The sequence below is a fragment of the Pyrgilauda ruficollis genome, unplaced genomic scaffold (genome assembly GCF_017590135.1).
Source record: "Pyrgilauda ruficollis isolate IOZ18807 unplaced genomic scaffold, ASM1759013v1 scaffold57, whole genome shotgun sequence".
Lineage (NCBI taxonomy): Eukaryota > Metazoa > Chordata > Aves > Passeriformes > Passeridae > Pyrgilauda > Pyrgilauda ruficollis.
The window spans coordinates 7,452,179-7,461,904 of NW_024527377.1; the positions used below are offsets into that span (position 1 = coordinate 7,452,179).

Genomic DNA, 9,726 nt, shown 5'->3' on the forward strand with positions numbered 1-9,726 from the left:
GGCCGGCCCCCTCCCCGCCGCCGCTGTTTCCGGTGCCTCTTTGTTTTCCGCGGCGCGGGGCGGCCGCGGCGGGCCGGGGTGCGCGGGGGGTGCCTGTCTCTTTAAGAACCAGCGGGACGCACCGGACCGAGTCACGGCGCTCGGGGGCACCGGGGGCGCGCGCGGCTGGCGCGGGGCACCGGGGGGGGCGGCGCGGCGCGCGTCCCACGTGACCAGGCGTGTCACGGTCCGCAGCCATCTTGGAGCGCGGGGCCGCCACGCGGGGCAGCGACCCCGCTCCGGAACCACCGAGGTGGGCCCAGAACGGAGGGCACCGGACACCCACCGCCCTTCTCAAGTGGCCTGGTGCCGCTACCGACCACCTCGCCCCGCTGGGACAGGCCTTAAGGCTGGTGGCATCGTACCTGCGGCTGTGCCTCCGCATCACTCCCGGGCCCCTGCTCACCGGGCTGGCAGCTCCGTGGGCCCGGTGGGCCGCGGGGACGGCAGTCCCGGGTGCCCGGAAGTCGCCGTGCTTCTATGCAGAAAAGCCCGGGGGTGGGGAAGCAGGGGCTCGGCTCCCCACCACATTCCACGCTCGGACGGGAGCATGGAGGGGCTGCTCCCGTCCCGCTTAGGACATCGAGCCCTTTGCCCACACCGACAGCTCTCCCAGGGCATGTGGTCAGTTCAAACTTTTACGCACCAGAAAAGCCCCTTTTGCTTCAGAAAAGCCTCCTATTCTCTCACATTAATTAAGCAAGAAGCAGGAACTACTCGGACCATCTCCTGCACAGCTCCAGCTCACCTGAGCGAGTCACCCAGCTGGTGGCTAACGCTGAGAGCTGGGCGCCGAGAGGGACAGCCACCGGCTCCTCGGCAGCTGCACACCAAGAGGTCGAGCCAGCGGCTCCCCGTGTGCCCCAGCAGCACCGCTCAGGCACCAGTCAAATCCCCGTGCTCAGGACAGCACATCGCAGCAGCTTCACTGAGTGCCAGATGCTTCATCCGAGCCAAATTTCCCCCGGTTACAAGGCACACTTAGAAATTCCCAGGTAGGCGAGCGAGCCAGCCGGCAGCCCTGATGTAATGCCTATAAACCAGCCCTCCCCTGACAGCTGGGCTTTAAAGTGCTAACAACCAAAAGGGAGCTAATTAATTTGTAGCATCACCCCTTTCAAAGAAAACCTCAGATTGACAATTTAACAATTCAGTAGCTCGTTGTTGCGACGAGCAGTCGGATTCAGCTTTGCTAGATTTCAGCCCTGTGCCCAGGTCCCTTCAGGCCCTCCTCAAGGCTCTCACCTCTTCACCCCAAATCCAGACGTGCAGGAGGAGCTACACCAGGCTCAAGGATCCTCCAGGACATAGAGCACTCTGGGGCAAGATCCCTCTACCATGACTGTCAGTAGCACCACGGCCAACTGCTTCTGTTCCCATGGTAGGGGACACACAGGACAGGAAGGCAGCACAGCAGGGCAGACCTGTGATGGTGTCAGAGCCACGCACTCAGGCAAGAACTCCAGCAGGAAGAGCCAAAGGATTGAATCAGCCCAAACCTGAACAACCACCCTCCAGGTCTGTTGCACTACAGCCTCTTTGCTTCAGGAGCTGGGGACTACAGGGAAGAGAAGGAAAACAGCACTCTGTCCTTTGACCTTGCCATTGTTTGTGGGCAGAGGTAGCACTGCACCTTCACAGGACTGCCAGCACCTGGTCTGATCCTGGGCAGAGCACCAGCAGCAGGCAGAGGCCACAGATGGTGGATATCTGTGCAGATGCTCCCTCCAGACCCACTCCAGCATCACCAGCTTCCCCGCGGGCAGCAGCTATTGATGTCCTCAGGATGGCATCAGGAGAAGCCATCGATGGAACATAGCTCACATGCTGCCCACACTCCTGCCCAGCCAGGCTGGATCATTCTCCTGGCACAGCCACGCTGCACACAGCTGTGCCCAGTGAGGATAGGGCACCACACATCCAGCCACAGGATCGGAGTATGTGGAAACAGCTCTGCCCACACTGTCTCAGGGACACAGCCATGCACACAGACACCAACATCACACTGCCCCAGGTACAAAGCTCTGCCTGTAAAGCCATGTGAGGGGCCCAAAAGATGCTACAGCAAAGCTGGTAATGCTGGTCAATGCTTCTGGGCCAGGACAAGGGATCCCAGTGTAGCCCCAGACACCTGTGACACCCTTGGTGAGTGGGACAACCTGTAAGCTTTAGGGGCTGCTCAGGCTGAACCTGGATGCTCTACAGCCAACAGGTGGCCCATCCTTTCCTTCAGGATAGCCAGGGGCCAGCAGGATGAAGTCTCCCTGAGCCCAGGCTCTTTAAGAGACCATCTGCTGCCACAGACATGCCACCTCCCTTACCCCATATATAGGTCAGGTCTGACACAGGATTAGCCAGGGTGATCCAGTGGTGAGAGCACTGGAGGCTTGGTCTGCCCTGTGCTCTCCCTGACACTAAGTGTGCCAATGCTTCACCTCCACATTCTCCTGGGCCTCTCACACAAGTCCAGGGAGAGAAAGAGGTCCCAGATCCTATTCTTTTCTCCCCAGGGCCTAGAAAAAAAGCATGAAGAAACTGGCACCAAGAACACAGAAGCTCTCAGACTGCAGAGAGGGAGGAGCAGTGGGAGTGTCCCTACCCTATCCAAGGCCCAACACAAACACCAGAGGTCATAGGACACCCCAACATCAGCAGGGTGAAGCACTTATCCACTGTGGAGATGGGGGAGCAAGGAGCTTCCTCCCTGCTCCACACAGCCCGTGGAGCTGAGTTCACTGGCAGTGGAGGCAGGACGCCTCTGCCATGATCACACGCCACCCACTCCCACCCCCGGGCTGACAGCACTCCCATCAAACGCCTCCAGCCACACACACGTGGAGGATGCTGACATGAGGAGCGAGTAGCTGCACAGGCAGCGGAACTGATAACGCCCAGTTTCCTGTCGATCTCTCCCACGTGGATTCTCTGATGTCTAATAGCATGGCTGAGCTGCACTGCAGAGGGAGAACTAGCAGCACCTTCCTCCCCGAGAGCCAGAGCCTGTAGCAAGCCAAGACCTCAGAGGCAGCGTGCACACCTGACACCTACCCCAACTGACACCATCCAGCAAGTTCAAAGCAGAGTGAACACAGATAAACACTAAGCTTGCAAGAAGCCTTCATTTCCTTAGGACAGGATAAATAATCTGCAGAGATCTCCACCTTCCTTCGTTTGCCCTAGAAACACCAGCACAACCTGAATAGCATGACCAGAAGGCTGCAGGTGCAGCAACTGAGTCCAGCTTGGCTACCTCTGTTGCTCAGCACCATCAAGGAATGGTTGTGTCCTCCTCTCTCCTGGGTGGCCTCTTCTCCCCTGAACAGAAGCATGCTGAACTACACACACCTCTGTCTGTCCAGGCATCCTGCAGCAGCTACTTCCACACCTCAGTTGCACATCGGTGGCAGGAAAATAGCAAATGCCACCATGTCCATCCCCAACCCGCTGCCTGGGTAGCCTCCCTGGTCCTTCCTTTCCTTCCTACTATGAGACACTGCTCTTCAGGACTCCATACTCCTCTGCCCTTCACTTTTAGTTCTCATTTCAGGCAGCTCCTAAAAGAGACCCAATCTCTCCTGGGACAGAGCCAGCACAAGGAGGAGGGATCACCCCTCTTTCCCTTCCCCACACAGCATCCCTGGAGTCCCCAGCTCATCTGTAACCTCTCCACAAGCATCTCTCTGAGTCCAGCCTGCTGTCTGCATGCTGTGGACAGTGTCAATGGCATCTGCCAAGTGAGAGGCCGAGGGCAGGAGGGGCCAGGCTCCAGACACCTTCCCCACTGCTCTCCACTGCACTCAGAGCAGCTCCTGCAAAGGGATACAGGCAGAGCCAGGAGCTGGTGGATGGCAAAGAGCAGTTTCGTTACCACTCAGCAAAACGAAGCGTCTCTTGAAAGCGCTAGTGACAGTCAGGAAGTTGGGCTGGGTGGTTTGTTTTGCATTTTAAGAAGCCTGCAGGGACACCGACAACCTGCAACTATCATTTTCAGAAAGGAGCTCAGAGAAACTCATGATTTTCAGCAACCATTTACCCTCCTTTGTCCTTGATTAAAAATTTGCCAAGAGGCTGCTTATTAAATGCACCAAAACAGGGAGTGACCACTACCCTAAGTGCAAAGGAGGTTTGCTGCAGTATGTCCCCGTACATCACTCAGAGAGCCCCACACCAGTGCCTGAGGTTGGTTTTAAGAGCAAAAACATGACTTTCAAGCTGACAGCCCCCGCGCACAAAGCGCAACTGCGGTGACAAGAGAGCAGCCTGGGGCACAGGAGCTGCCTGACCTCTGCTACAGCTCTCAACGGCAGATTTTTATTGTTCACCACTTTCCCAAAGCACAGGCATGGAGAAAAAAAACAACTAAGACACTTGTCTCAAATGCAAACGCAGCTAGGGAGCCCCACCAGCACAGCAGGGAAAAGACAACCTGCCAGAGGGCACCATGCCTCAGCATTGCCAGGCTTGGGGGAAGAGGAACCAGAACACGGGCCCTCCCTCCCCAGGGGCAACAGCGAGAGATGCCCGAGGCCTAGATCACCAAGACACAGGCTCACCAGAGAGAAAGCAGCTCCTAACACACCGCAGGCCAGTCCTCTGCTCTGCATGGCTGAGCTAAAAACCTTCATCCTGCTTTCCAGGGTAGCCAAGGAAGACCCAGAAGTACAGCTCTGAGGCCAGTGAGAGCAGGTCTCCAGGGACCAGCCTGCAGCTAGAAAATAATATTCCCAAGGCCTGCAACGAGCACTGTTTGTTGGGGACACTGCTCGACCTCACCCTCTGCCATGCACAGAGCAAAGTGTGGAGCCCTTCCAAACCACCCCACTCCAGAAAATCCAGACATGCCACACTGGACATGGGACCCATGGGCTGCTTGTGCCCTGCAGGAAACAGCTCCTGCCCTGAAATGCTGAGGACTTGCAGGTGCAAGGGTGGAGGAAAGGATAAGCATCATGGTGCAACTCTGCTGCCCAGAGACTCAGCAGGCTGCCTTCTCCCAACACCCTTGTGAGCTGACAGCACAGATCCACACTGCTCCCCTCTGGAACTGACCTGTCTCAGGGAGCCACGCAACGTCCTCATGCAGCTCCATGACCGCAGGCCTCAGGGCTTGGTTCTCCCAAGATCCTGCATCAACATCGGAGGGCTCTGGGAGAGCTCCAGCACCAGCAGCTTCCTTGGACGTTTTAGCAGCCTCTGGACACATCAGACTGGCACCTTACAGGCTGTGCCTGCAAGGTGGGTACACAAACCCCTTGGCCAACTAATTACCCACTCACAGCAGGTGACAAACCATGTTTCTCCAGACTGGTCCAAGCAGGGAGCCAAGGGATCGTGGGGAAATGTGCTCCAGCTCCTCAATAAAGAGGTGAAAACCCCAAAAGCATCCAGAAGCCAGGCTTTTCTGCCGAAAACCAGTGCCGTGCTGCCTGCCACCACCACCTCCCCAGCCGTGCCCCGAGGCTGGCCTCACGTGACAGTGGAGTGGATGCACACAGGAGGAGTGGCTGTAGTGACAGCGGTACAGCTTGTGTCCAACACACAGCTGAGCCCAGCAAATCCCAGCGCTCTGCAGCTCTCCTTTACAAACTCCACACACTGCGCAGGTACACGAGCGTCAGTGAGAGCTCAGTGCCCACAGCCCCAGGAAAATGACACCTAGAGGGAGACAACCAGTGAGTACAGGGCTCCTGAACTCTCTGCTGTCCACCAGCACAAGGACCAGCCCACACCAAGCCCCAGGGACCAAGGACAGCTGTTCTTACACCAGCCCCAACTGCCCAGGGCCAGCCCCTCTGCTATTTCAGCACATATACTCCCAGCAGGAAGCAGGGACACCCAGCAGGATAAGCAGGACTTCACCCTGTCTAACTCTGCTCCGAGTGACTTTACATCCTTCCCTACTCTACCCTGGGTGGCAGGACTTGGGCAGTTCTGCAGACAACCTGGGAGAAAAGTGCTGCAAGCTGAAGCCCAGCCCTTACCTGCCAGCTGTTGTTTCATTCCTCTAACAGGTCCATAAACCAAGGATAATTAAATCTCTCCTAAACTCTCTTCCATTTAAAATAAAAATCTATAGTCCCTATTTCATTAGCTGGCTCTAGGTTTTACAGCTTGATCAATTCCCCTCACAGGGCCCTGGTCCTGGACAGGCAGATGCAAACATGCAGCTTCCATGGTGTGGATCAATGGGATTTGCAGTCTCCTACCCCATTCCTTGTTCCTCACTCACCAAAGGGAGCCACACAGCCCAGCGGGCAGAGTGTTTCACTCCTCAGGGGAACACCACTGCCATATGTGGCTTCAGAGGTTGGAGTGAGCACCTGGCAAGAACAGAGGCAGCAGCGACACTCCCTCTCCATGAAGGGCCCCAAGAACACAGTCATGACCCTAAAGGCGAAGCAGCCCAGCAGGCCAGCAGGGTGACATCTCCCTGTTTGCTCCACAGTGAAGAGGGACAAGCTCAGCTCCCACAGCTGACAGCTGGAGTCAGAGCCCACCACAAGCACCAGCTGGGAACCAAGAGCACCGCCACCTCTCTGACCTGCCTGCACACAAAGTGGAGGAGACTCATCACTCAGACCCAGGCACATGGGCTCAGTGTTTCCTGCCCTTCCCAGCCCTCTGCTGCTGCCCTGCCACACAACACCTTCCCCCTGCCAGCCTGCCAGGCCAGCAGGCTCCAGATGGCTCTTGCCACCCCTGCAAGCCTCTCCCTCCACTGCAGCAGGAGCTTCCAAAGCCTGGCAGCAGATGGAGGGACCACAGCAGCAGCCAGAGCTGCACCGAGAGCATCCAGGCAGAGCCCATGGAGCGGACATCAAAGTGCTGGGCAGCCCTTGGCCACAACCCAGGTGCCCCCCAGCACCTATCACATCATTTCCCTCTGTTTCGGGTGCATATCCCTCCCTCCCTCCCACCTTTGCACAGCCAGAAAGCAGCAAGTTGCCACAGCCTGAGTCCTGTCAGTGCCAGGACACACCATGTGGCAGCACGAGGGAAGGTCCGGCAGCCCCAGCTCCAGTGAGCTCTGCCCTGGCCACACAATGCCAGTGACGGACAGACCACACCACCGGGGCCCAAATCCTGATCTGTACTCGAACCCGCTGGTACTTGCCAGGGGACATCAGGACAGATTTCTGTCCACTGCTTGGAGGGTGCCTAGCTCTGAGCAAGGCTAGGATAACAAAGCTTTGCCATCTCACCAGCACTCCTTGCATGGCTGCGTGCAGGGAGGTGGCACTGGAGCATCCCAAACACACACAGGTGCCTCCTGCCTCACCTCCCATGCCAACACCTGCCCTGTCTCCACTGGCACCGTGTCCCAGTGTGGGGGGGAATGGAGGGGCCACAGTTCACCTGCCAAACCTAACCCACTGCTTGAGGAGTGTGACACCACCCGGCCAGCCCCAGAGCAGACACCCAAAGGTGACAAACAAAGGCGCCCAGCAGGCACTCCGCATTAGCAGTATTTTTAGACACCACTATGGAGCCGGCCTTATTATTTTCATTGCAACGTGCATAATTACCCACCATGCACCGCAGTGACATCAGACGCAGCCGGCTCTCCTCCGACAGCTGCTCCTCCTCCCGGGGCTCCTGCCTGGCCCCGGGGACCCACCTGCCCCGCCAGGCTCTGCCCTGCGCGTCTCCCCGGGGCACAAGACCCCACCTCGAGGGGGGCCTCGAGGTCCTGGGGCATCAGAGCCGACATGGGCGCAGGTGATAGAGGGACAGAGCAAGGCACAGGACAGCGAGAAGGCCAGCGCAGGGATGATGTCTGGAGCTGCAGGCACACACAGCCTAGTTGTGCTGGAGCACAGGGTCGGTGCAGAGCTGGTGGACAAGGTACCAGCACAAAACAGCCACACTCCTGGGAAGAGGGGTTGTCCCCATCTGGAGAAACAGCACCTGCCTAGTCACAGAGCTCAACTCCTGCCTGGGAGAGCAAACTCTGGAGCACACCCCAGCTGCCCACACCGCGGTCCCACAGGTCCTCCGTGGGACAGGGCTGCCACGGGCCCACACACAGCCCATGGTGCCAACACACATCTTGCCGGGCCGGCGGCACGGCTTGTGCCACTGCCACCACCCCGGGTGCCACCACCCCCACCCCGTCACCTCGGACTCATTTGTTTCCTACCTCCTCCCCAGGGACAACTTTCCGAAGAGTTTCACCACTTCCCCTCCCGTCCCCTGTCGCACACCGGAGCTTGCCCCGAGCTGGCACAGTTTACCGGGTCCGGGGAAACGGCGGACGGGACACCGCGAGGTGCCAAGCAGGACGGGACACAGTTAGAAGCCCCTAACTAAAGCCAGACAACCAGCCTCAGCAGAAGCCCCTGACTCCGCCCGGCCGGGGTCGCGGGAGACCCCAAGAAGGGGCTCCGGCCGGGCCAGGCTCGGACAGCCCCCATGGGCAGCAGCGCTCCGGCCCCCTCCCCGCTGCCCGCCCTGTCCCCGCGGGGCTCCCCCAGCACCGGGGGCTCCTCCCACCGCCCTGCGGCTGCACCGGGCCTGGCTGCGCTTCGCGGCCGCTTCCCCGAACCCCAATGCCCCGGCAGCAGCCACCCCCGCCCGCGCCGGCCATCCGCCCCCTCCGCACACCGGGCCCGGCCCGGCCGCCCCCGCCGCACCGGGCCGCGCTCGCTCCTCCGCCCGCCGCACCGGGCCCCGCAGCCCTGCATCCGCCCCATCGCTCTGGGCCCTGCCCGCCGCCCTCCCCGTCCCGCTGCTCCGGGGCTGCCCTGCTCCTTCCCCCAGCCCTGGGCCTTGCCCGCCGCCTCCCCCTGGTGCCCCGGCCCTGCCCCGCACAGCCCGGGCCTGCGGCCGCCGCCGCGCCCCGTACCTTCGGGAGGCGCGCCCCCGGCGCTCGGTGCCGTGCCCCGGCGCTGCCCGCCCCTCAGCCCGCTCGCATGGCGCGGCGGCCGGGCCCGCCGGGCTCCGTGTCCGTCCCGGTGCCGGTGCCAGTCCCGGTGCCGCTCCCGCTCCGGCCTCAGCCCCGCCTCATGGCGCCCCCGCGCCCGCCGCGCCGATGGAACCGGCCGCGCCGCGCTGCCCCCCCCCTCCCAGCGCAGCGCCGCCTCTCCCCCCCCGCGCCGCGCCGATGGGCGCGCCCGCCGCCTGCTGCCGTAATGAGCCGAAGAGCGGCGCAGCACTGAGCGGAGCGGCGGAGCGCCTCGGCCGTAATGCTCCGAGCGGCAGCGCACTACAGCACTGCACTGAGCCGGGACAATCACAGGAATTGGAGAATCACAGAATTAATTAGGCTGGAAAAGATCTCTGAGGTCATGCAGCCCAACCTGTGACCCGACACCACCATGTCAACTAAGTACCACAGTCTTTCCTTAAACATCTCCAGGGATGGTGATGCCACCACCTCCCTGGGCAGCCCATTCCAAGGCCTGGCAAACCTTTCTGTGAAGAAATTCATCCTGATGTCCAGCTTAACCTTCACTAGTTGCCAGGAGGAAGACCTCCACTCCCACCTGGCTACAACCTCATTTCAGGACCCTGTGGATGTCTCAGATTCACTAGTTGCCAGGAGGAAGAGGTCCACTCCCACCTGGCTACAACCTAATTTCAGGACCCTGTGGATGTCTCAGGACACCCTGGGAGGTGTGGAAGTGCCCCAGGACAGCAAGGGGCAGTTTGCAGAACAGTGTCCACACCAGCCCCAGGAATCTCCGG

At 60.0% G+C, this 9,726-nt stretch overlaps 1 protein-coding gene across 4 annotated transcripts in view; it reads right to left on the reverse strand.

Moving 5' to 3' along the window:
• Nucleotides 1-9,100, reverse strand: part of RNF44 (ring finger protein 44) — a 16,603-nt gene extending 7,503 nt beyond the window's left edge. The window contains exon 1 of one of the 4 annotated variants that reach the window (XM_041481956.1): nt 8,885-9,100. The gene's annotated coding sequence lies outside the window, so the exon portion shown is untranslated. The remainder of the gene's footprint in view (nt 1-8,884) is intronic. The other 3 variants (XM_041481957.1, XM_041481953.1, XM_041481955.1) reach the window with 3 other exon arrangements.
• Nucleotides 9,101-9,726: the final 626 nt, after the last annotated feature.